Source organism: Rattus norvegicus, chromosome 7 (genome assembly GCF_021556685.1).
Source record: "Rattus norvegicus strain SHRSP/BbbUtx chromosome 7, alternate assembly SHRSP_T2T, whole genome shotgun sequence".
Classification (NCBI taxonomy): Eukaryota; Metazoa; Chordata; class Mammalia; order Rodentia; family Muridae; genus Rattus; species Rattus norvegicus.
Window position 1 is genome coordinate 65943743 of NC_141540.1, and position 27365 is coordinate 65971107.

A 27365-nucleotide genomic window follows, 5' to 3' on the forward strand; every position below is an offset into this window, starting at 1 on the left:
ACTTTATGCAGAGGGCAGTAAAGACTGAGTACACAGTATGAGTGTCACAAGACACTGCCAGTTTCAACAGGGGACAGAGCTGGGGAAGGCACTGAACCTAACGGTTTCTGAAGTGCTGAAAAGAAAAGCGATGTGAATAATAGAAGAGCGGCTACAGAGATTCTCCAGAAGCACTCGTGGGGTGGAAAGGGTCCTGGCTGAACAGTGGGATGTCAGGAGCTCAGGGGGTCTCAGAAACCATCTCTACAGCCATCTATAACGTGGGTCCTGAGGGCAATGCCACTTGCTCAGGTGAAGACACTGCACGGAAGGCATTGGCTTCCAAGTCTGAGGTCTGGTGCATTTCTGGGACTCCAAATGCGACATCATAAGCTTCCGGCATAACAGAGACACACTGCTGTAGTTCAACATTACTGTATTATTGTCACTCTGCGTCCTCTGACACACAGGCTGAGTGGCAGCGAGTGCCTCCAGGGTTCACAACACCTACATCAGGTCGAACGTCATTCTATTTCCCAGAGGAGAAGGTTCCTTAGTGCCATGCGACAAGACGGTGAGACGTAACTACTTAGCGTGCGGCTTTTGCCAGATCTCTCCTCTTCGGAGTGAAGGTTTGGGGTGCTATTCTTAGCTCCACCACTGAGTTATCATGGGATAGTGTCCATCCCACACCAGATTCCCTATTGCTGGTGACAAAATAGGGTGACAAATCTTTAGCACCCAGTAAAATCATGACTGTTCCAAATAATTCATAATGATATTTTTTTTCTGGGAACATAACGTTCAACTGAAATAGCATGAAAAGGCAATGGAAAAATGCACAAGCATGCGAGAGACCCCAATCTCCACTGTTCCATAACGGCACATCACATCACAGAGAAGAAAATAGAAAGAAAAATGTGTCTCTAGAGAGTCAACAGCGCAAGATTCTCTGTTCCACAGACATGACTGTTTATAGTATATACCCAAGCACCATATTAGGAGGCTACTTTTTTGGGGGTTTTCTTTGTTTTATTCAACCAATTCGGGGCAAAGAGATTCAAAATGCTCAGAAAGCATATTCCTGTAGTTCTTCAACATTACTGTATTACTGCTTCTCTGCGTCCTCTGACACACAGGCTGGGTGGCAGTGTGTCCCAGGAATCTTGGCGGGAAAACGGGAGCGCCTCTGGGATTCACAACAACACCTGCCTCAGGTCGAACGTTACCTATTACCCGGCTTTGATGCTTCTAAAGAAAAGATCAAGCTAGCAAGCTGGGGAAGGAAGTTCTTAGGTGCTGGCCTGAACAAGATGCTGGGAAAAAGCTTGATTCAGTATGATGACTTTCCCAGTGAATGTCCCTGTGGCCAGCAGTGTAGGCTAAAGAAAAGATCTCTGGGAACCTGGGCTCAGACTGAAATCTATTTCGCATGTCCATTAGCTACCTTTCCTCTGGAAAGTGACTAAATCTCGGTTTTCTTGTAGATATGAGTTCTATAATAGGAACTCGGTAAATATTACACACCATCGCTACTTCTATTTGACCTGGGCTACCATGACAAAACATTATCAAATGGCTGCCTTAAACAACGCATTTGTTTTCTCTAAACCTGGAATCCAGACCCAGGCCAAACTGATGGGTGGTTTGATTCTTGCTGAAGATCTTCCTTCTACCTACAGGAAGCCACCTTCTCAGTTGTGTCTTTGTTTAACCATTCCTTGTGTGATGTATGAAGAGACAGAGAAAGGAAGAGAGGGTGAGGGATGGAAGGAAAGAAGAAAGGAGACGGGAGGGAAGAATGGTTTCTTCTGTATAGCCTTGTGTCAGGGCACTGATCCTATTGGGCTAGGGTTCCACCTTCATGGCTTCATTTAATCTAATCCTTGAAGTCCACATCCCACACTGGGAATCAAGACCCCCCTACCCCCGAGGAAATGGATTTCCCAAAGGAAACATTCAGTCCATGAAAACTATAGTAAGTGTGACCACTATCCTAAATTATATATTATGAACTTTGAGTTACGTGAATCCAGTGCAAAATTATGAAGTGAGGGGAGCATGTGGCAATTTGACTGAAAAATGGTCCCATAGGCTAACAGGGAGTGTCACTATTGGGAGGTGTGGCCTCACTGGGTGGGTGTGGCCTCACTGGGTAGGTGTGGCCTCACTGGGTAGGTGTGGCCTCACTGGGTAGGTGTGGCCTCACTGGGTAGGTGTGGCTTTGTTGCAAGAAGTGTGTCACTAGGGGGTGGGCTCTGGGGTCTCAGACGCTCAAGCCAGGCCTACTGTGACATTTGCTTCCTGTTACCTGAGGATCTAGGTATAGAACTCTCAGCTTCCTCTCTAGTACCAAGCTGCCATGCTCCCCACTAGGATGATAATGGATTAATCCTCTAAATTGTAAGCCAGCCCAATTAAAAGTTTTCCTTGGTAAGAATTGCCATGGTCATGATGTCTCTTCACAGCAATGGAAATGCTAAGACATCTCTATGTCTTCGCTATGGCTGTGCTCAGTTAACCACCAGACAACTGTTGATCAGACCCTCAACCTTCACAGTGACCACCTACATAACCACCGACTACTCCTGTGAGACACATGTCTGACTTTTACTGATGTGAACAGACACCATGACTAAGGCAGCTCTTATAAGGACAACATTTAATTGGGGCTGGCTTACAGATTCAGAGGTTCAGTCCATTATCATCAAGGGGTGAGCATAACAGCATCCAGGCAGGCATGATGCAGGAGGAACTAAGAGTTTTACATCTTTATCTGAAGGCTGCTAGCTGAAGACTGGTTTCCAGGTATCTAGAACAAGAGTATTAAAGCCCACACCCACAAGACCACACCTCCTCTAACAAGGCCACACCTCCTCCAACAAGGCCACACCTCCTCCAACAAGGCCACACCTCCTCCAACAAGGCCACACCTCCTCCAACAAGGCCACACCTCCTCCAACAAGGCCACACCTCCTCCAACAAGGCCACACCTCCTCCAACAAGGCCACACCTCCTCCAACAAGGCCACACCCCTCAACAGTGACACTCCTTGGGACAAGCATATACAAACCATCACAACATACATGCCCTTACTAATGCTTCTTCCATTCATGATCTGACTAAATTTTGGAAAAGCATGACATGGAGAAGGGAACTCTAAGAGGGAATCCATATTGCTTTGACTAAAGACTTTGATATGTACAAGAGTTTTCGAACTTTCTATCTTCGATAACACATACACAACAATCGGTCTGTCTCGCAGCTCCTGAATTCTGTGCTATATATTTATAGTTGCCCTGGGACCTGCCATATTCCCCCTACTTAGCAGAGAATGCACCTATGAAGTTAGAACCATACTCATTAACATCTTTGCTCAGGCCTGTTTAACTGTCTCAAACTATTCCACTCTCCTCCCCTTGCACATGCCTTATAAAATAAGATCTAAATAACTTTAAAAGTCCCACAGTCTTTACAAATTCTTACATATTAAAATTTCAATCCCTTTATGATATCCAATCTCTTTTGAAATTCAAAGCCTTTTTACAATTCGAAGTCTCCTAACTGTGGGCTCCACTAAAATACTTTCTTACTTCAAGAGGGAAAAATATCAGGGCACAGTCACAATCAAAAGCAAACTCAAACTCTAACTGTCCAATGTCTGGGATCCACTCACGATTTTCTGGACTCCTCCAAGGGCTTGGGTCACTTCTCCAGCTCTGCCCTTTGTAGCACACACCTTGTCTTCCAGGTTCCAGATGCCTGTGCTCTACCACTGCTGCTGTTCTCTGTGGTCATCTCCTGGTACTGGCGTCGCCAAAACACTGCTGCCTTCCACTGCAACTGGACTGCACTTTTGAAAATAGCAGGCTCTTCTCATGGTGCTAAGCCTCAAGTTCTCTTCAGGACTCCTTCAGTCCTGGGACTTCAACTGCCACCGAGGCTGCACCTTCACCAAATGGCCTCCCCTTGCCTCTCACAGTGCAAAGCACCAGCTGCTACCTCTTCATGTTTCAAAACCAGTTCCACCTGGGTGACTCATACATTACCAAGTCTGGCTGCTAACTTGAGGTACAACTGTGGCTGCCTCTGGAACACAGTTTCTCTGTGCTCTCGGGAAACACTTCCCGGAAGATTTCACCTTAGTGATGCTGGTCTCTTCTTCATCACTGCTGATTTCTTAGCTCCAGCTGACCAGCACCAATTGTCCCAGTAGCACAAAGGTTTCGCTTCAGTAGTTCTGGTATCTTATTTACCACAGCTGATTCTTCAGCCCCAGCTGACCAGAATCACAGAATCTTCACAATCAAAACAGTAACCATCCTGAAAAGAGTCTTTAGTCTTCCCTCTGAAATTTCACAAGCCAGGCCTCCATCTTCTGCACTGTTCTCAACATTATCTTCCAAGTTCCTACAGAACATCGCACAGAGCTCTTAACACCCAATGGCTCTTCTAGCTCAAAGTTCCAAAGTCCTTCCACAGTCCACCCCAAAACATGGTCAAGTTGTCACAGGAGTACCCCACTATGCTGGTACCAATTTGTCTTAGTCAGGGTTTCTATTCCTGCACAAACATCAAGACCAAGAAGCAAGTTGGGGAGGAAAGGGTTTATTCAGCTTACACTTCCACATTGCTGTTCATCACCAAAGGAAGTCAGGACAGGAACTCAAGCAGGTCAGGAAGCAGGAGCTGATGCAGAGGCCATGGAGGGATGTTACTTACGAGCTTACTTCCCCTGACTTGCTCAGCTTGCTTTCTTATAGAACCCAGGACTACCAGCCCAGGGATGGCTCCACCCACAATGGAACCTCCCTGCCCCTTGATCACTAGTTGAGAAAATGCCTTACAGCTGGATCTCATGAAGGCATTTCCTCAAGGGAGGCTCCTTTCTCTTTGATAACGCCAGCTTGAGTCGAGTTGACACACAAGACCAGCCAGTATACCATGTCTGAAGGAGCAGCCCTAAGCTGGGTCAAAAACACATATTTTGTTGAAAAAGAGAGTATGTGATTCATAGGGAGAGAAAAATTTGGAGTCATCAAACTATAATTATGACCTTCATAGGATCCCTTTCAAAGTGACCTTCATCTTGGAAGCTGTCTACATGGTGCTGAGCATGGGGCCTCTTGGAAGAGAGAATGTGGTGGGTGAAATGTCCCCACCTACGTTGCTCCAGCAGCATTCAAGATAGTTCTGCTGTCCAAATCATTCCCTCAAAACTTAGTGGTTTTAAAATTGTGTCTTAGTTATCTCAGGGTTCAAGGCTGAGTAAGAAGGCTCTCATAAAGACTTCCATGTGCTTATAAATAAATGCCTGCCACGGCTGGAGTCATTCCGAAGTCTTTTTACTCCTAAGTCTACCATTGGTTTAGGCTGATGTGACCTCAGCTGGGAATGTCAGCTGAGTTCCTTCCTGCACATGGCCTCTTCACTGTCCAGGGCTTCCTTATAGCATGGTAGCCATGATCCAAGAGAGAACATCCCACAAGGACCAGGTAAGAAGCTCCTTTGAATCCTATGACTAACATCAGAATCCAGAGTCACCGTCCACCTCATTCTCTTGGTCATTCAGATTCATGGAGAAGATACAGAAAACCTCATCACCGATTGGCAAACCAGATGTTCCAAACCACTGCACCAAGGCAGAGAAAACAACTACTGCATCGTATGATAATCCTGACCAAAGGAATGATTGCTGTGCATTGTAATTAGTGAGAGGGAAACAAAAGATACTCATAGACTAAAGGATAAAGACATCAATCACACCTCTCACTCAAATTCGAGAGTCTCAGGGAAGTGGAATGAACGCTAGCCTGGGAATCAAAAATATTTTCATTTCAACTCAGCTAATTTTTCTAAAAACAAACAAACAAAAACAGAAACAGAAAAACAAAAACAAACAAACACAAACCTGGTAAAGTTGGCAAAGTTACTCATCAGATGCAGCCTCAGTGCCTTCATTTTATGATGACAATCATAATATACCCTCTGTCTTCTTCTACTGTTCACGGATATCGGCAGGAAAATAAAGAGGTAACGCAAAAGAACCTTGAAAACCGTAACCTGTAGCTAACGAAAGGAACCCTGAGTGTTACAGGAATGCTCTTCTTAGTCTTCCTGGGCCTTGGTGTTTCTGAGTTGTGATCGCAATGTTTCAGAACAGTCCCTGGCCACAGAGTGGACTAAGGCTCCATGTTACAGGAAAGAGAGAAGTCTCAGAAACGCCTGAATGTCCGTCTGTGTGCCCCCAAGTTTCTCAAGTCTCCAACCTAGCAAACGTTCCCTTCAGGAAGGAGTCTCCCCACATGCAGTGTTTTTCAGTTGGAAGTCATAACTGCAAACAACGGAAGTATCCCCCTACCCCGGATAGCCAATACGATATACACTACATTATGATCAATATGGAAATCACACGATTAGAAGAAAACGACTAGGTCTCTGTGCACCTGACCCTGGTGAGATCTAAGACAGTGTCAATTTCACTGCACCAGTCTGGTGTCCTGGAGTCACACATAAAGTGGGTTCATCTGCTAAACCAGTAAACTCTCAGAGACAGAGGATGCATCTCAGACTTCTTTGAGTCATTCAAGGTACTTTTCATAGAGGATATACTCCGTGCTATTTAATTGTGGGGAACTAAAACTGGATGTCGGTTAAAATAACGGGTGAGACAATGTGCATGCATTCGAATCCCATCTTTGTATTAAAGTAGCGCTTTAGTACCAATGCCCTGGCCCACTTTGTCCAACCTCATCCTCATGCTGGTAAGGAAGCCAGCAGCCTGGGGTTGGGGATTTAGCTCAGTGGTAGAGCGCTTGCCTAGCAAGCACAAGGTCCTGGGTTCGGTTCCCAGCTCCGAAAAAAAAAAAAAAAAAAAAAAAAAACTCCCACCTCATTAACTGTAAATTTACAGACTGGTGAATGAGGTGGTTCCTTAAACGGAAGCCAGCAGCCTTAACAAAAACAGACCTTGCCTTTTAATTGAATGTTCCAGGCTCTGCTTAGCTTAATAACTGGGTCTTTGTTTTTGGTCAAGTTGTTTAAAGCAGATGTATTACAGGGAGAATTCAAAACCCCAAGCCCTGCTCTTAGGTCCAGATCCTATGCCATCAAGTTCTTCCTGCCTCCAGCCCAGTTTGAGTTCACTGTCTCACTGCTAGAGCATTGTCACCCCCAGCTCTTTGCTGGGCTCTCTCCCATCTGCTAGCTTCTCTTTCAGAGTCTCTTTGGTGACCCTTGAGGCCCTCTAACTCAATGCATTTACACTTGCTACCTTGTATCTTCTACTTCAAAACTGCTTATTCCGTTGGGTTAGGGTCAGTGCCTAATTCACTTTTCTCCATAGACTGTAGTCTTCATGAGAGCAAGAACTAAATCTTAGGGGCTTGGGAAAAACTAAATCTATTTTGTGCATGACTGCCTCCCTAAGAACTAGTATGGGCCTGGCCTGAACCAACCATCTAAGTAAACACATGTGGCCAAAAAGTACAGAAGGGCTGGCTTCTTATAAAGCATTTTATGTGTGCAGCTCCATGTTACATAAGCAGTTGATAAATTAGTCTTTCAAAATGAGTATGTACGTATGTATGTATGTATGTATGTATGTATGTATGTATGTATTCAACTAAAGTAGGAGTTCTCTCTTGAAATCTGTTGCCTGTCAAACACAAAAGCATAAACCATATTGACTAAAACCAGTGCTTCTACTCAAGGTCCATGCTTCACATTGTTTCCAATGGGTTATGAATCAGACAAGATACCCCTGACGAAGCATCAATCAGTGAATGAGACCCTAGTTGCCTTCCAGGGGCAGAGTCCAGCCCCGCTGAGAGCGTGTACTCTCCGGTTTAAGAAGAGGAACATGTTTAGAACCCACAAAATATTTTGTGTCTCTGCAGTAGGCAGTCCTGGAGAAGGACCGAGTATGGAAACTCCCTTCAAGTTTCTCAAAGTCAGGTGCTTGCCTTGTGTGTGAACCCCCCAACCCCTCAAGGATCTGAGTTCAGATCCTCAGAATCCACGAAAAAGTTGTATGCGACAGAGTCCTTAATCCCAGCTCTCCCATAGATGGAGATGAGGGCAGACACAGAAGGCTCTCCAGAGACCTCCTGATCATCTAGGCTGCCTGGAATAGCAGCAGAGAGCCTGTCTCAAACAAGGGGAGGGAGGGTGACACTGGAAAGCCATAGCATGGCTGTTCCACCTGCATGTGCTCATAATTGCCCCCACACACTCATATACAGGAAAGAAAGAAGGAAGGGAGGGAGGGAGGGAGGGAGGAAGGAGAAGGGAAGGTAAAGAAGGAAGGAAGCAGAAGGGAAGGGATAGAAAGAAGGAGGGAGGGACAGAAGAAGGGAGGAAGGAAGGGAGGAAGGGAAGAAAAGAAGGAAGGAAGGGAAGGAGGGAGGGTGGAAGGAAAGGAAAGAGGAAGGGAAGGGAGGGAGGAAGGGAGGAAAGGAAGGAAAGGAGAAAGGAAGGGAGGGAGGAAAGGAAAGAAGGGGAGGGAGGGAGAAAGGAAGGAAAGAGGGAAGGAAGGAATGAAGGAAGGAAGAGGTGAAGGAAGGAAGGACTCAGAAATCCCATTTTCCTTTGCTTCTATCCCAGTCTTTCCATTCCAAATATGGGCCCCAGTGTTTTAGCCACTTCATGAACGTTGGATTAAAGTTCCTCCAATCTCCTTTCCTCCTTCCCTTCATTCCTTCCTTCTTTTCTTACTTCCTCTGTCCCTCCCTCCTTCCTTTCTTCCCTTCCCTCCTCCTTCCAGTGTTTGAGCCACTTCATGAACATTGGCTCCAGAGATTTGATAGTAAGTTTTTAAGGATAATGGAGGAAAAGAAAAGGCAATTTTCTTTCATTTCCCCTAGGAACACCGAGTCTGGGTTACCAGCTATGGCTCGCAGACACCTTGGGGCATACATGCTTCCTTTATTTACAGTTGCTGAACATCTCTGGGGCCCAAATCCTTGCTCATGTCAAAGCCCAAGAATGACTTGCCATATACCCAGTGTTTAGACATGTTGCTTCTTGCAAGAAGGTAAATGGTCTCTCCTTCCCCTGCATTCTTGTTTTCTGTTTGCCCTGAAGCCATTTCTAAGACAGAAGAATCCCATCTGTTCGCTTTACAATTTCAAGGAAACCAAAATTGAATTATTTTATTGTCCATTAAGTGATAACACTGTATAAAGCATTACTGTGGGCTATGAGGGTTATTGTCTTCTCAAAGACTCAATTTCTTTACCTATAAAGTGGAAATAATCACAACAGCCACTTCATAAGATATTATAATATTTAAAAGAACAAGAGAAGGTAGGCAAAGCTCTTAGCATGCTGTCTACAATAGTGTGGGTATTAAACAGGGTGGCGAATTCTTTGCTGTCTTCTGTTGAGAGGTGGAATCTGATTCACCTACCTCCGGGTACTGAATGATCTTTATGCCTTGTTTGATGGGTCCATGGGTTAACAGTGATGCTCTGAGATTTCCAGGATCAGATCACAAGGAACCATCCACCTTTTGTACAATCAACTCATGCATCCTGCTGAACGCCAGCTACCCTGGGCTCACCTCAGCAGAGGAAGCGCAAAGCAGTGATGTAAAGAAGCTGTGTGCAGAGGGATGTCTGGCTCTACAATCATCCTTCCCTGGGTGCCTGATCTGGGAGTGGGGAACACTCGGCTGAGCTTGAGAGGCTATAACCTGGGGAACTGTGGGACCCTGGCAACTCCAGAACTAAAGCCAGGCTCTCCCAAATGCTTCTAGCTGAGGCTCCCACATGAATTTATTCCTACAGTGCCTTGCCCAGATTTCTGATTGACAGAGTGTATTGTTTTGTATACTAAGTTTGGCAGTAGAAAACTACAATACTGCAAACATTGTTAGATAATATTAACAAAGCGTCGGGAAGAGAATTTGTCCACTGTCCTTTTAAGTGCTGCACTTTGCTAACTGTAGGGGCCATGTTTCTTGAAGACACACAGGACCAAGAAGGTTATAAAATGACTGAAGACGTGGTCCCCAGTGTTCCTCCAAAGTGTTTGCAAATCACAGGAGCTCAACAAATGTTTGACTCATGAATGAATAAATATAGTTAAGGATAAATAATAAAAATCATTCTTCCTCGGATGAATGGTAGACTTCATGCATCATTTAGGAACATTAAGTTTTCTCTAAGATGATCTTTCTATGAAAAATTGCAATGTGGAATAGACTTTAAAAGTCTTTAAATGTTCTGAGATAAAGCAGGATATTTCCCCCAAATACTACACCTCAAGTAGGCTGATGAGATTTTAAAGTGCTTCCCTGGATGTGATTCCCTGTGCTCAGCCAACAGGAGCATCTAATTTAATCATTGAATAAATGTATTTGCTGTGCCAGCACTGTGTCAGTACTGAAGACACAGTACTGAGTAACCAAAAGATACATGTCTCTTGGAGCAACATTTTTACTAGAAGACAATGAATAAACAAAATCAAGTGAGCATAGGCTTTTGAGGACCTCAGAGGAAAACACAGTGTGGTGGTTTGAATGGGAATGGTTCCCATAGGCTTATATATTTTAATATTTAGTCATCAACTAGTAGATATATTTGAGAAGAATGGGGAGGTGTGTTACTGGGAGTGGGCTTTGGGGTTTCAAAATCCCACACTAGGTACAATCTCTCTCTCTCTCTCTCTCTCTCTCTCTCTCTCTCTCTCTCTCTCTCTCTCTCTCTCTCTCCTTCCCACCCTTTCTCTACCCTCTTCCTCCCTGTTCCTATCCTCTCTCTCTCTCCTTCCTTTCTCTGTCTCTCCCTCTCCCTCTCTCCCTATCTCTTCTCTCTGTCTCCCTCCCTTTCTCTGTATCTCTCTCCCTCTCCCTCTGTTTCCCTCCCCCTTCCTTTCTCTCTGTCTCCCTCTCCTTCCTCCTCTCTTCCCCCCTCCATCTTCCTGTTGTCTGTGGACCAGGCTACACCTCTCAGGTACTTTTCCAGCACTTTGCCATCCAGACACATGCTCTCCCTCCATGACAATAATGTATGAACCCTCTAAAACTGTAAGTGAGCCTGCCAAAGAGTTGCCTTTGGTCATGGTGTCTCTTCACAGCAGCAGACCAGGAGCTAAGATATACAGCACAGTGGAGAGACAAGACTGCAACAGGAGCATGAAGTGGATATTGTTTAAGAAGAGCAAAAGCTAAGTAGGTGAGAGCATAGGCTAGGTAGATGGTGTTTGAGCAGAGGGAGATCCAGAATGACTTGTGTGGCTCCTTTATGAACTGAGCCACCTTTCCAGAGCCTTCTCTCCAACTTTTTTTTTTAAGTAATATTTGAGCACAGTCGTGAGGTAAAGTGTGGCCTTTGGAGTACATGGAATGGTGCTCAAATCTCAGATCAGGATTAGCACTTCCAGCTCCATAAACACTTATCACTTGCATTGGTAACATTTGTGTCCTCCTGTCTAGGTCCTTATAAGACAAACTTTAAACTGTGAGCTGTGTTCAAGTTAGAGAGTTGGAAGAGCAGAGGAGAGGAGGAAGCAAAGGAAGGCCACCGAGAAGGAAGGTCACCTACATGACGTGACTCTGGTGCTTTTTGGAACAACCAAGCAACTGCAGGGTTGAGAAGGAAAATAGATGACTAACAAACTCATTTGTTAAAAACAAACAACCAACAAAAAATCCAAACAACAGTAAATATTTCCTCCCCCGTCCCTCATCCCCTCACCCCCACCCTGCACCCCAGTGTTCCTCCTACTCTCCAGACCTACACCTGGAGACAGAATGAGGTAGGTCCAAACCCCACCATGGCAGCCGGTGGGCCCAAGCTTTGAGCAATAGGCTTATGTCATTGTTTAATTCTTTGACTATTCCCCTGGGCTGGTATGGCTAGAAAATTACCTGTTCCATACGAACAAAAATTCAGACTCAAGGGGCTGGGGATTTAGCTCAGTGGTAGAGCGCTTACCTAGGAAGCGCAAGGCCCTGGGTTCGGTCCCCAGCTCCGAAAAAAAAGAACCAAAAAAAAAAAAAAATTCAGACTCAAAAGACTCAGATTTACCCTCATCAAGACAATTGGAAAGAATGTGCTGGAGGTTTGAAGACAATCTCTAGAGAGACGTGCATTCTCAGAATGGTTTCAAGTCATGGCTGAATCACTGGGACACGCACCGACCTCCTCCCGGGAGGACCGAGCTCATTAGGATGCATGTGCTGAGGCCTGTTAAAATTCCAGCTCATTACATAATAGTTGCACCTTATGCACTTGGATACCTCTGAAAATGCTTCCAGCCCTTCCATTTCAGTCCCCGCAACCCACTGACAGGCTCCTGTGCCTCTGAGAGAACAGAGAACAGTGCCCTAGGAAAGCTTAAAAAAAAACCCAGGAAGTGGGGAGTCAACCAAGAGGCACTGCTGCCTCTCTATTTACCCCCTTTGATGTAATCCCATCTCAGAATAACCCAACCCCGAGAATAATTCCAGAGTTTAGGCTGGCAGTGCTGGACTTGCTGTTCAATCCTGCCTTCCATTAGAAGCCGCATCCTTTCCCGTGCACGGTAAGTCAGAGCCCCTGTCACCACAGTCCCTCACTGTCCCACTAAACCTTGTGGCTCTGCACATCTCCTAGCTCCCTCACTTTGCTTGCATTGTACTTCCTGTGACTTGTGAGCATTGCGTCTTCCTTGAGTATGCGTTATTCAAAGTCTTTCCTACAAACAAGTCAGATTTATATGCAAATAACGAAAACCCCGGTGTAGGGTGGAATGTTTGCCAAGAAAGTGTCTAAGTTGTGAATTCCAAGCCCATTCAGGACCTGAGGAACAAAAGGATCTTCTATTTGTCCAATCAGACTCAGAGCTCTGATGCTCATGGGTCCTGACAAATAACCAACTGGTAGGGCTGGAGAAGTGGCTCAGTGGTTAGGACCATGTGCCGCTCTTGCAGAGAACCAGAGTTTGACTCCCAGCACCTACTGTGGGCAGCTCACAAGCACCTCTGTCTTCAGATGCCATGGGCCCTACGCCTTTATTCTCTGTGGGAAGTGCATTGATGTACACACACACACACACACACACACACACACACACACGAAACAATAAAAAATATAGTCATAATGATTGTTTTATTAAGTAAATTGATTTTTAACTACTCGCGAAAAAAATTTAGCCATGTCAAATACATTGTTAATTTTACTATGGCAACTACCTTAATAGATCTACACAGCTCACAGTGTCTTAGACCACAAATCTTACATAGTGAATTTTATTCCAAAACTTACTTTCCACTAACAGAGCTGACTGATGCAAAGATATTTTCATTACTATTAAGGAGAAAAAATTATGATGTATTCCACTTCTCAGATGCTATCTGCTGAGATGTCCGCGTTCCCAGATGGAAGCATGTTTAAGTGAGAGCTATGTGTGCTCAGTATGTGTGCTCAGTATGTGTGCTCAGTATGTGTGCTCAGTATGTGTGCTCAGTATGTGTGCTCAGTGTGTGTGCTCAGTATGTGTGCTCAGTATGTGTGTGTGCTCAGTATGTGTGCTCAGTATGTGTGTGTGCTCAGTATGTGTGCTCAGTATGTGTGCTCAGTATGTGTGCTCAGTATGTGTGCTCAGTGTGTGTGCTCAGTATGTGTGCTCAGTGTGTGTGCTCAGTATGTGTGCTCAGTATGTGTGTGTGCTCAGTATGTGTGCTCAGTATGTGTGTGTGCTCAGTATGTGTGCTCAGTATGTGTGCTCAGTATGTGTGCTCAGTATGTGTGCTCAGTGTGTGTGCTCAGTATGTGTGCTCAGTATGTGTGTGTGCTCAGTATGTGTGCTCAGTATGTGTGCTCAGTATGTGTGCTCAGTATGTGTGCTCAGTATGTGTGCTCAGTATGTGTGCTCAGTATGTGTGCTCAGTATGTGTGCTCAGTATGTGTGCTCAGTATGTGTGCTCAGTATGTGTGTGTGCTCAGTATGTGTGCTCAGTATGTGTGCTCAGTATGTGTGCTCAGTATGTGTGCTCAGTATGTGTGCTCAGTATGTGTGCTCAGTATGTGTGCTCAGTGTGTGTGCTCAGTATGTGTGCTCAGTATGTGTGCTCAGTATGTGTGCTCAGTATGTGTGCTCAGTATGTGTGCTCAGTATGTGTGCTCAGTATGTGTGTGTGCTCAGTATGTGTGCTCAGTATGTGTGCTCAGTATGTGTGTGTGCTCAGTATGTGTGCTCAGTATGTGTGCTCAGTATGTGTGCTCAGTATGTGTGCTCAGTATGTGTGTGTGCTCAGTATGTGTGCTCAGTATGTGTGCTCAGTATGTGTGCTCAGTATGTGTGCTCAGTATGTGTGCTCAGTATGTGTGCTCAGTGTGTGTGCTCAGTGTGTGTGCTCAGTGTGTGTGCTCAGTGTGTGTGCTCAGTATGTGTGCTCAGTATGTGTGCTCAGTATGTGTGCTCAGTATGTGTGCTCAGTATGTGTGCTCAGTATGTGTGCTCAGTATGTGTGTGTGCTCAGTATGTGTGCTCAGTATGTGTGTGTGCTCAGTATGTGTGCTCAGTATGTGTGCTCAGTATGTGTGTGTGCTCAGTATGTGTGCTCAGTATGTGTGCTCAGTATGTGTGTGTGCTCAGTATGTGTGCTCAGTATGTGTGCTCAGTATGTGTGCTCAGTATGTGTGCTCAGTATGTGTGCTCAGTATGTGTGCTCAGTATGTGTGCTCAGTGTGTGTGCTCAGTGTGTGTGCTCAGTGTGTGTGCTCAGTGTGTGTGCTCAGTATGTGTGCTCAGTATGTGTGCTCAGTATGTGTGCTCAGTGTGTGTGCTCAGTGTGTGTGCTCAGTGTGTGTGCTCAGTATGTGTGCTCAGTATGTGTGCTCAGTATGTGTGCTCAGTATGTGTGCTCAGTATGTGTGCTCAGTATGTCAGTATGTGTGCTCAGTATGTGTGCTCAGTATGTGTGCTCAGTATGTGTGCTCAGTATGTGTGCTCAGTATGTGTGCTCAGTATGTGTGCTCAGTATGTGTGTTCAGTATGTGTGCTCAGTATGTGTGTGTGCTCAGTATGTGTGCTCAGTATGTGTGCTCAGTATGTGTGCTCAGTATGTGTGCTCAGTATGTGTGCTCAGTGTGTGTGCTCAGTGTGTGTGCTCAGTATGTGTGCTCAGTATGTGTGCTCAGTGTGCTCAGTATGTGTGCTCAGTATGTGTGCTCAGTATGTGTGCTCAGTATGTGTGCTCAGTATGTGTGCTCAGTGTGTGTGCTCAGTGTGTGTGCTCAGTGTGTGTGCTCAGTGTGTGTGCTCAGTATGTGTGCTCAGTATGTGTGCTCAGTATGTGTGCTCAGTATGTGTGCTCAGTATGTGTGCTCAGTATGTGTGTGTGCTCAGTATGTGTGCTCAGTATGTGTGCTCAGTATGTGTGCTCAGTATGTCAGTATGTGTGCTCAGTATGTGTGTGTGCTCAGTATGTGTGCTCAGTATGTGTGCTCAGTATGTGTGCTCAGTATGTCAGTATGTGTGCTCAGTATGTGTGCTCAGTATGTGTGCTCAGTATGTGTGCTCAGTGTGTGTGCTCAGTGTGTGTGCTCAGTGTGTGTGCTCAGTGTGTGTGCTCAGTGTGTGTGCTCAGTGTGTGTGCTCAGTGTGTGTGCTCAGTGTGTGTGCTCAGTGTGTGTGCTCAGTATGTGTGCTCAGTATGTGTGCTCAGTATGTGTGCTCAGTGTGTGTGCTCAGTGTGTGTGCTCAGTGTGTGTGCTCAGTGTGTGTGCTCAGTATGTGTGCTCAGTATGTGTGCTCAGTATGTGTGCTCAGTATGTGTGCTCAGTATGTGTGCTCAGTATGTGTGTGTGCTCAGTATGTGTGCTCAGTATGTGTGCTCAGTATGTGTGCTCAGTATGTGTGCTCAGTATGTGTGCTCAGTATGTGTGTGTGCTCAGTATGTGTGCTCAGTGTGCGTGCTCAGTGTGCGTGCTCAGTGTGCGTGCTCAGTGTGCGTGCTCAGTGTGCGTGCTCAGTGTGCGTGCTCAGTGTGCGTGCTCAGTGTGCGTGCTCAGTATGTGTGCTCAGTATGTGTGCTCAGTGTGTGTGCTCAGTGTGTGTGCTCAGTGTGTGTGCTCAGTGTGTGTGCTCAGTGTGTGTGCTCAGTATGTGTGCTCAGTATGTGTGCTCAGTATGTGTGCTCAGTATGTGTGCTCAGTATGTGTGTGTGCTCAGTATGTGTGCTCAGTATGTGTGCTCAGTGTGTGTGCTCAGTGTGTGTGCTCAGTGTGTGTGCTCAGTGTGTGTGCTCAGTGTGTGTGCTCAGTATGTGTGCTCAGTATGTGTGCTCAGTATGTGTGCTCAGTGTGTGTGCTCAGTGTGTGTGCTCAGTGTGTGTGCTCAGTATGTGTGCTCAGTATGTGTGCTCAGTATGTGTGCTCAGTATGTGTGCTCAGTATGTGTGCTCAGTATGTCAGTATGTGTGCTCAGTATGTGTGCTCAGTATGTGTGCTCAGTATGTGTGCTCAGTATGTGTGCTCAGTATGTGTGCTCAGTATGTGTGCTCAGTATGTGTGCTCAGTATGTGTGCTCAGTATGTGTGTGTGCTCAGTATGTGTGCTCAGTATGTGTGCTCAGTATGTGTGCTCAGTATGTGTGCTCAGTGTGTGTGCTCAGTGTGTGTGCTCAGTGTGTGTGCTCAGTGTGTGTGCTCAGTATGTGTGCTCAGTGTGTGTGCTCAGTGTGTGTGCTCAGTGTGTGTGCTCAGTATGTGTGCTCAGTGTGTGTGCTCAGTGTGTGTGCTCAGTGTGTGTGCTCAGTATGTGTGCTCAGTGTGTGTGCTCAGTGTGTGTGCTCAGTATGTGTGCTCAGTATGTGTGCTCAGTATGTGTGCTCAGTATGTGTGTGTGCTCAGTATGTGTGCTCAGTATGTGTGCTCAGTATGTGTGCTCAGTATGTGTGCTCAGTGTGTGTGCTCAGTGTGTGTGCTCAGTATGTGTGCTCAGTATGTGTGCTCAGTATGTGTGTGTGCTCAGTATGTGTGCTCAGTATGTGTGCTCAGTATGTGTGCTCAGTATGTGTGCTCAGTATGTGTGTGTGCTCAGTATGTGTGCTCAGTATGTGTGCTCAGTATGTGTGCTCAGTATGTGTGCTCAGTATGTGTGTGTGCTCAGTATGTGTGCTCAGTATGTGTGCTCAGTGTGCGTGCTCAGTGTGCGTGCTCAGTGTGCGTGCTCAGTGTGCGTGCTCAGTGTGCGTGCTCAGTGTGCGTGCTCAGTGTGCGTGCTCAGTGTGCGTGCTCAGTGTGCGTGCTCAGTGTGCGTGCTCAGTGTGCGTGCTCAGTGTGCGTGCTCAGTGTGCGTGCTCAGTGTGTGTGCTCAGTGTGTGTGCTCAGTATGTGTGCTCAGTATGTGTGCTCAGTATGTGTGCTCAGTATGTGTGTGTGCTCAGTATGTGTGCTCAGTATGTGTGCTCAGTATGTGTGCTCAGTATGTGTGCTCAGTATGTGTGTGTGCTCAGTATGTGTGCTCAGTATGTGTGCTCAGTATGTGTGCTCAGTATGTCAGTATGTGTGCTCAGTATGTGTGCTCAGTATGTGTGCTCAGTATGTGTGCTCAGTATGTGTGCTCAGTATGTGTGCTCAGTGTGTGTGCTCAGTGTGTGTGCTCAGTGTGTGTGCTCAGTGTGTGTGCTCAGTGTGTGTGCTCAGTGTGTGTGCTCAGTATGTGTGCTCAGTGTGTGTGCTCAGTATGTGTGCTCAGTATGTGTGCTCAGTATGTGTGTGTGCTCAGTATGTGTGCTCAGTATGTGTGCTCAGTATGTGTGCTCAGTGTGTGTGCTCAGTGTGTGTGCTCAGTACGTGTGCTCAGTACGTGTGCTCAGTATGTGTGCTCAGTATGTGTGCTCAGTATGTGTGCTCAGTATGTGTGCTCAGTATGTGTGCTCAGTATGTGTGTGTGCTCAGTATGTGTGCTCAGTATGTGTGTGTGCTCAGTATGTGTGCTCAGTATGTGTGTGTGCTCAGTATGTGTGCTCAGTATGTGTGCTCAGTATGTGTGCTCAGTATGTGTGTGTGCTCAGTATGTGTGCTCAGTATGTGTGCTCAGTATGTGTGCTCAGTGTGTGTGCTCAGTGTGCGTGCTCAGTGTGCGTGCTCAGTGTGCGTGCTCAGTGTGCGTGCTCAGTGTGCGTGCTCAGTGTGCGTGCTCAGTGTGCGTGCTCAGTGTGCGTGCTCAGTATGTGTGCTCAGTATGTGTGCTCAGTATGTGTGCTCAGTATGTGTGCTCAGTATGTGTGCTCAGTAGAAGAGTGGCAATTAGGAGGCTGGGGGTCCCAGTTGTTGTTTGTTTGTTTGTTTGTTTGTTTAGCTATTAAGAAAGTACACATATGCAATGGAATGATAATTGCAGCATTGTTCAGATTAATCAACGGACGCGTTCATCAGGAGAGGAACTAAGGCATATTCTCACCAATGAATAATCACCAGCCTTTAAAAGGAAGAACATGTCACTGGCAACAGCCTGTGTGGACACTGGGACATTACATCAAGTGCAAGAAGCCGGGAATAGAAAGAGAAGTATTGTAAGGGCATCATTTATACACAGAATCTAAAACCGGACTCACAGACACGGAGAACAGAATGGGGCTTAGCAGGGGCAAGAAGAACTAGTTGAGGAGGCCTCAGCCAAATGATGCAACATTCCAGAGAATGTATAAATTTTAAGATATTTGCTGTGCAGTATGGAGAAGAGTAGGAAATAGGTTTTCCGTATTCTTACCACGAAAATGATAATCACAGGAAGTAAAGCCCTGCCAGTTAGGTTAAAGGAGCCGTTCTACAATTCGTGTGCATTGCAAAGACAACTGAACTGTTCTGTCAGGGAAAGCAAAATTTCAAAAAGTATAATTAACTTTGAAAAGAAAACATTGTAAAAATGCAAGGATTGTGCTGGGTTAGTGGTATGTGGTGACTGTTCTCTGAGTACTACATTCCCTGCGTATCATCTCTAGACAATTTCCTGCAGTGTAAGGGACATGCAGTCCTCTTGCTTGCATCTTTTACTTATAAGTAATATTATTAATTTTTTAACATTAAATGGTTTATTGGGGGGAATGCAGGTGGGGGGACAGAGAATGATTTCTTTCTTTCAAAGATTTATTTACTTTATGTATATGAGTACACTGTCACTGTCTTCAGACACACCAGAAGAGAGCATTGGATCACATTACAGATGGTTGTGAGACACCATGTGGTTGCTGGGAATTGAACTCTGTAAGAGCAGTCAGTGCTCTTAAATCGCCCCCAGAGGATGCTTTCTAAGGGCCAGTTCTCTCCTCTCATGTGGGTTCCAGGCCTTGAACTCTGGTCTTTAGTCTTGGTGGCAAGTGCTTTTCCTCACTATGAAGTGTTACCAGCCCACAAAAAAAGTTCTCCTGTGGAAAGATATTTGGGGAACAAGATTTATAGATGTCTAGACAACTGTATACGAAAGAACATGGGTGTTCTTACAACACACTGGAGATTGTAGGCGACATCACATCTCTCCACTGTAAGACTGCAAAGAAGAAACCATCTAAACATGACTAACACAGCTTAAATCTGTCTCTTTGACATCCTGTGATAAGGAACGGTTGGGCTGAGGAAATTGCTGTGTTTTCTTTCCCTGGAATTATGCTATTGAAAAAAATCACTTGCTCTAGTGTCTTTATTTGTTCCTGGTGGAAAGTCACCTGCCAAGAGCATAAGGGTGTTGTAGGGTATGATCTGCTGCTGATAACCACCAATCCAAAAACGTAACCACTCACAACCATACAAGACCCTTTAAGGTAATACTAAAGACCTCATGCAGTTAGAACTTCAGTCTTTGAGCTGAGTTGGTTCTGGCTTGAGGTCTCCCCGCTACCCTCCATTATTGTTAAGGTGTAAGCAGGAGCTGCATGGTCACCTGAAGGCTTGATGCAGGTGGAGGATCCACTTCCACAGTGTAACATCCTTCACTGCCAACGCAATGGCGGATATTAGCAAGATAGCGGCATGCATGGATGTTTCCATACTTCCGGTTTGCATACTTCCGGTTTGGTATCCTCAGCGCTGGCTTTACCCGGAGGAAGCGGTCCTTGAAACCAAGGCAGAAGTTTGAATGGCTTTTGAGACCTTGTCTCCAGAGCTCATGTTCCACCATTTTTGAGATTGCCTGTTTTCCACACAGACTCTGCAAGGTATTAACATATAGAAAGAATGCTATGCAACAGTTCTCAACCTGTGCGTCCTGACTTCTTGGGGGGAGGGTCTAAGCACCCTTTCACAGGGTCACCTAAGACCATCAGAAAACAAAGATATTTACATTAGGATTCATAACAGTGACAAAATTACAGTTATGAAGTAGCGAAAATAACTTTACAGCTGGGGGTCACCACAATGAGGAACTGTATTAAAGGCTGACGAATTGGAAGACTGAGAACCACAGAGGTTGTGGGTTGTTCTGAAGATGAAACACCAAAGAGGGGGTGTAATTTGTCAAGAATCGCTAAGGTGTGAATTTGCCAACCAGAGGAGTTCCTTCTGTTTATAGAGCTTATTCTCAAGATCAGAAGAACAAAAACAAGACATAATAAAATGCAACAGAAATAATTGGGGGATTTCAGCCTTCCTTGACAAAACAAGCCCGTGATCCCAGCATTTGGAAGGCAGAAGTAGGATGATCAGGGCAAATTGAAAGCCAACCTGGTCTACACAGCAATTTCTGGGACAGCTGGGGCTACATTGTGAGACTGTGATTCAAAATACATACATACACATATGTGCATACATGCATGCATATGGGCATACATACATGTATGCCCACATACACACATACATGCATATATACATATGTGCATGAATGCATGCATACATGCATACACATACATGCATGCATAACACATGCGTATGCGCATATGTTCATACATGCATACATGCATACACACATAGATCTGCTGTTGAGAGTTGTGGAGAAAACAAGCAAGATGAGCTGGGGATATCTTTTCTAACAGACATTCAAGGTGTCAGGGTCAAGGTGCAGCTCTCTGAGAAGGTATTTAAATTGAATATGAATTATGAGAAGGAACGAGCCTTGAAAGGGTCTGGGGGAAAGTGCCCCTGATAGCAAGAAGAAAAGCAAAGGCACCAGAAGCCATAAAGTGAGTGACTGGCTCAAAGAGCAGCAGACAGGGGAGTGCGGAAGGGAGGGAGGAAGTTGGATCAGAGACCTAGCAGGGTCCTTGGAGGACAGAGTAGAGACTGGATTTCATTCAGTGCCTGATGAGATTAGAGAATTTAAAGCAGGCTAAAGCGTGATCTAATTTACATTTTCCAAAAGCTCTTTATCCTGAAGACGTCTTAACAGGCTGCTGTTTAGTCATGGGAGAGAAGAGAAGCTAGTGAACTCGAGAGACATTTTAGAAGCAGAAACATTCAGTAGATCAGGTGGAGGCGAGGAGGAAGAATCAGAAAATCCAAGGATCTTTTGGGTTTAACAGAGAGAGGAGAGAATGCTGCTCCCTTTATGAAACAGAGGAGAATGGTAGATAGACAGATGTTGTGCTGAAATTGGGGTGGGAGGACCAGAAATTCTATCTTGATGGTGCTGACTTGAGAGGTCTGCTGGTTAAACAGGTAGGAAAGTCCAGCAAGAGGTTAGACCCATACAGGGGGCCATGAGGGAGACCTAGGACACATCTGAACAGGAGCCCACATTCCGAGGTGTGGAAGAATAGAGGGGGGATTCATGGCTGTAGGCCACCCTTTCCTTGGAAACTCTACCATGAGAAAGGGGAAGGTCAAAAGGAGGACAGAGACAGATTTTGCAGGGTGGCGAGGAAAGTCAGGGGTTTGATAGTAAGTAGTATATTTGAGAAAGGATGACCAGAGCATACACACACACACACACACACACACACGCACACATACGCAGGGAGGAGGGGGGAGAGGAGGGTGAAAGGGAGGACACAGGGGGAGGGAGAGAGAGAGAAAGAGAAGAGAGGAGAGAGGGGGAGGGCATTAGGAAAAAGAAGAAAAGAAACAGAAATAGAGCGGAGTCTTCCTATCTAGCTTAACTGGGCAGAGGCTGTTACCGAAATACACAGACCTTAAAGCGCCTAAAGGTTGGTTCCCATGGGCTCTCTGTTCCCTGTCTCTTAGCACCCAGTGTATATTCAATAAATGAATAGATTCCCCCTAAGGAGGGACATCTCCTCTGCAGACACCACTGCCAGGGCTTCCCTCTTCCTTGCTCTGACTTCTACAGGCAGGGGTCCTGAGGCAGCAGGATGTGCCATACCTTGCCCCTTTTGAAGGCTCCAAGGCCACCCCCTGCACTCAGGGAGGCTTCTAGCTACCATCAAACCAGGCTAGGAGTGGAGATGCCTGGTGTTTAACTCAGATGCTAATCCATCCTCTTTCCTCTCGCTTTAATTGGGCTTTTCTTGAGTGCACTAGGCTCATAAGGGAAGGGAAGGGAGGTTCCACAAATCAAGGTGTGAGGGAAGTTCTAAAAGCCTGTTAGATTCACTGGGCATGCTAACCCACCTCAGAGACGTTTTTTTAGAAACACGCATATTAACTTCATGCCTTTGGATGGGAGGATTTATGCTTCATGCCCTCGGATTTGTATGGGAATCAGTTGAATGGGGAGGGGGCGCTGGGAAGAAAATAATGTCTCCACAGGAAACTGCCCCTCCAGATGTCACAAGACACCAGCGTGAACAAAACAGCGCTGTGAAATGTTTTACCTTTGGGACTTGGTTTGGGCATTGAGATACTGCAGCCCCCTCCTGGGGCATTGGTTAGCTCTCCACAGTCGTGATTTGCTATAATGTAGTATCTGTCACAGGAAGCCTTGATTTGCCCCCAGGAAAATGACTGGAGCATCACATCACACCCAGCAAGTTAAAATTGCTCATGTTTCTTGGTCTGACCCAGGGCCAACCAGCCCTTCCTTTTCAGCAACATCAAAATGGGAGTGTCCCTCAGGCCTGTCTCTGGAACTCTCATTTTGAGTTCTTGGGGACAAAGGGAACGAATGCTTTACACAACTCAGCCTTTAGGTTCTAATCCCTCAGCCCGTTCCTCCTCTCACCTCTTTTCTTCCTCTTGACTGAGTAGCCATGAACTTTATTCAAAGCCCTATATCTAACCTGAGTCTTGCCTCTCTGATCCAGCAGTTCTCAACCTTTCTAAAGCCTCAACCCTTTGATACAGTTCCTTACCGAGTGGTGCGTACAATCATTCCCATTGCTACCCTGTAAGTACAAGTTTTCTACTGTCCTAAAGCGGCATGTAATTATCTGATATGTGGGGGGTCGCGACCCACAGGTTGAGAACTTGTGCTGTCATTTATGCTGTGTCTCTGCGATAACATCTGTGCCTTCCACAAACCTGAATTCTTTAGTCAGTTCATCTGCACGGCCCAACCCTGGTCCAGAATATCACGCCTCCGGCTCTGAGGAGAGGTATGACATTGTCCAGAGAGGCTCCAGAGATTACAGTGTGATAGACTATTGTCCCCTCCCTTAAGAGTTAATCTGGCAGAGCCCATCGGTCAGTCACCTGGCCACTTCCGGGAAAGCCGATTCTTCAAAAGACATGCAAGAGGGCTGGAGAGATGGCTCAGTGGGTACCGTCTGCTTTTCCAGAGGTTCTGAGTTCAATTCCCAGCAACCACACAACCATCTGTAATGGGATCCAATGCCCTTTTCCCGTCTGTCTGAAGAGACCGTGTACTCACAGACATACAATAAATAACTCTTTTTTAAAAATTCTTTTGTTACAAAAAAAAAAAGACATGCAAGAACATGGGGAGGAATGACTATCCCCTTAATGTGATAGCCATTTGCATAGTCTTCACCCAGTAGCACTGGAGAACCTGCCTGCCATGCTGGCTGGAAGCCTAAGTGTGCTTTCAGTAGCACACTGGGCTATGCCATTCTTCCCTGAAGCTTGCCTGCCTCTTCTTCTACCAAGCTGCTGCTTAGATGAAAATGGCAAGGTCCTTGGCTCTTAACTCAAAAGAAGATTCTCTCTCTCTCTCTCTCTCTCTCTCTCTCTCTCTCTCTCTCTCTCTCTCTTCCTCCCCTCCTGGCAGCTGCCAAAACTTACAGTGTGGCTACTCTGTTCTTTTTCTCCCAAACTCTTAATAAAATTGTCCCAGAGCTTTCTTTGAGTTTATTTCTTTTTTTTTTTTTTTTCTTTTTTTCGGAGCTGGGGACCGAACCCAGGGCCTTGAGCTTTCTAGGCAAGCGCTCTACCACTGAGCTAAATCCCCAACCCCGAGTTTATTTCTAAAGTCTTTTATTAACAAGACTAAGAACCCCAAAAAGGGAACCCCAGTTATCCCAGAAACAACAACCAAGAAGGACGCTAGAGGCAAGAAAAGGGGAGCCTTGAGGTTTATGCCTTTCACACAGCAGGCCCAAACCAAATTGTTATCCGCCAGTCACTCAACCATCTCAACACCAAACACCTTGATTCCTCCCCCAGCACAGCCTGCAGCCCATCAGCTGAGTGGTTCGGCCTCTCTCTTCTGGGCCACACGTTTGACCGACCTTGGCGCGGTGCCTTTGAGTTCCGCAGACAGGGTTTTAGAGAGAGTATGTGCCTCTGCTGGAGCTAACAGGATTTAGCTTTCTGTGATAGAAAACTAGCGTCAGCCCTGTGCCATGCGCTGCTGGAGTGTGGATACCCTTTGTTAAGCTCCCGGGGTCTGGAAGGAAGCAGCTATGCTCTTGTTTAATTCCATATGAGCGGCTTTTTTGCTTTTACAAATAGTCCTCTTGCTGTTAGGGAGTGAGTGAGGAGCATAAATCATGTCTTTGGCAGCCAGGATTCCGTGGGCATGGTCCTCATTAAAGTCTTTAGTTGCAGGGTTCCTGAAGACCTTGCTTTGATACCACAAAAACATCAAACCGAAGCGCCACGGTGGGGGTGGGGAGCATGGAGAGGAAGGGGTGGAAACTCAGGGGGACCCCAGAATTGCTGTTGGGAAGCAGCAGGGAAATACTAGAATGATTATTTTTCAACTACAAAAAAAAAAAAAAAGTAAAAATCGCAGGCGTTATTCAGCTTCCTTGCCACAGAGTCCGGCCAGCACCGTCCCTCCCCGCCCCCCAAAAGAAAAAACCCACAAAGGCACAGAAAGCTACAGCAGCAGCGACATCGGTTGCTGGAGGTGGTGAGGGAAGGGGGTGGGGGAGGAGAAAAGTTTCCCCTCCCCAGACCTCAGCCCAGCAGGCCGTGGACCTCACGGGACTAACCTTTTCCTAAGGCCTGATCTCCCCGCTGGGAGGGAATCCAATCCCCGGGCAAAGGTCACCGGGAATAGTGCTGCGCTGCTGGCTGTGCGGTTCATTCACAAAATGAGCCCCTTTGTGATAAAGTGGGGAGAGCAGCCCGCTGGTGTGCATTCCGGGCTGGTGGTAGGACAGCAGCCAATAGCCGCCCAGGCAGTGGGAACTCGGCACTAGCAGCTCCCTTTTCCGAATCCGTCGCGGCCCTGACCAGCCCTGCACCTCCAATTCCAAGAAATCAAAGCACGTTTTAAATGTCTGTGGGGGTTGGCAATTTCAAGGAACCCTGCAGTGGTAGTTTTTGGAAAAGTGAAAAAATTCCGGCTGAATCCGTCTATTTTGTCTGGAAGTAACAACTGTGTACCAGGCAAAGGGCTGGGCACCAGGAGTATTTCTTAAGATGGGATGTCCCTGGGCCTGAGGAAAACCCCTTTGAGACTCTTAGGTTTTGTTTGTTTGTTTGTTTTTTGTTAAACCAAGATGAGCGGCTTCCAGAGCGGACGGCTTCCTGCTAGAGATGTATCCTCTTGGTATTAAAAGACACCAGTCGGCCTTCCCCGCCTGACCAGGCAGTAATTTTTCTCTATTCAGACAAGCAATATTCAATACCTTTTTAAGGCCTGAAAGAGGAAGTGATAGCCAGGGTCACAGGGGAAAGGCAGGGGCCTCTATCAGAGAAGTCACCCCTGGCAGTCCTGTCACTTCGGGGGGCAGGGGCGGGGTGACTCACAGCCCAGTTTGTCCACTCTCAGTTCCTACGTGCTGGTGCTGCATTGATCTACGCACAACGTAAATCCTCGGTGCCATTTGGGAAATGGGTTGCACTTGAAAGCACGTTTGAAAAGAGGGCCTGAAGTAAACTGAGTCTGCACAAAAAAAGAAAAAACAGACAGACAGACAAAAAAAAAAAAAAAAGTGTGCACAAGATGCACATCAAACTCAGTCGCCTCTGTTGTCCCATTGCCTTCCTGCAGGAGAATCTGAACTTGGGCCAACTTACCTATTAGCATCGTTTTCAGGACTGCTTGTTTATGAGATGTGGATGCAGTTCTAAAATCCTCCTATAAAGGAAAATAAGAAAGACAGCGGGGTTCGTGAGAGGTCTCGACTTCAGGGGTTCAAAAAATCTTGCTTTGCCATGGCTGTGGGAGCACACAGCTTTAACGTCTGTGTTTGAGGATCAGAGCCGGGTAGATCCCTCTGAGTTCAAGGCCAGCCTGTCCTTGCAGCCAAGGCTACATAGTGCGACTCTATCTCAGAAACAAACAAAAACAACAAATAAAGATTAATCCTAAGCAATTTATGTGTGTGTTGACTCAGTTGTGCGTCCAATGTATATTGCATGTGCTCAATAAATGTTAGTTAGCATGATCTCGTTTGATTTGTTCTTGTTTCCCTTGAAAAGCAAATTACTAGATATAGGATCGTTTCCAAGATTTCACTATGCAGCGGGAGCTGGTTGTCAGCTGAGGGATGGGTCCAGAGTGGGCTCGTTGAAAATCCACAGCTTGGACACAAATCAGAAAGAACACCAAACAGAAAAAGGACCTTTACAGAGATGGACGAGGGGCACCCTTGGTCACAGAGTGAAAAACTGTTCTTAGAAAGGATCACTGAGTCCACACAATAACTCTTACAATGAATAAAACCAAAAAATGTGTCATCTTTAAAATAACAATGATAAAATACTATGAATTGAATTGTGTGTGTCAGACTTATCAATTTGGGATGTATTCTGAAACAAGCAACCCACCCCCATACACACAAAACTAAAAAACCTTCTCCCCAAAGCTAGAATGAGATTTAAAAGCTTCATCCGTACAGAAACACACACATACACACACACACACACATACACGCACACACACACGCACACACACACACGCACACACACGCACACACACGCACACACACGCACACACACACATACACACACATACATGCACACACACACGCACACACACACACGCACATGCACAAAGATAACTAGAGATCATGACTAGAACTGTCTTCACTCCTGGAGGATCACAATGGCAGCACAGAGTAGTAAAAACCTGTCTCCTCACGGAAAGGCAAAGAGGAAAGGTTTCATGAGAGTTTTTAGTTCCAGGACTAAAACTTGCTACAGGGCTGGCTGT

General features: G+C 46.1%; 1 long non-coding RNA gene across 1 annotated transcript; it reads right to left on the bottom strand.

The window, feature by feature from the left end:
* Positions 1–18994: 18994 nt before the first annotated feature.
* Positions 18995–26288, bottom strand: LOC134479700 (uncharacterized). The gene is made up of 4 exons (XR_015625399.1): positions 26228–26288; positions 25195–26093; positions 19851–20117; positions 18995–19338 (listed from the first exon to the last, which is right to left on the bottom strand). It is a non-coding gene; the product is annotated as an uncharacterized LOC134479700 (long non-coding RNA).
* Positions 26289–27365: the final 1077 nt, after the last annotated feature.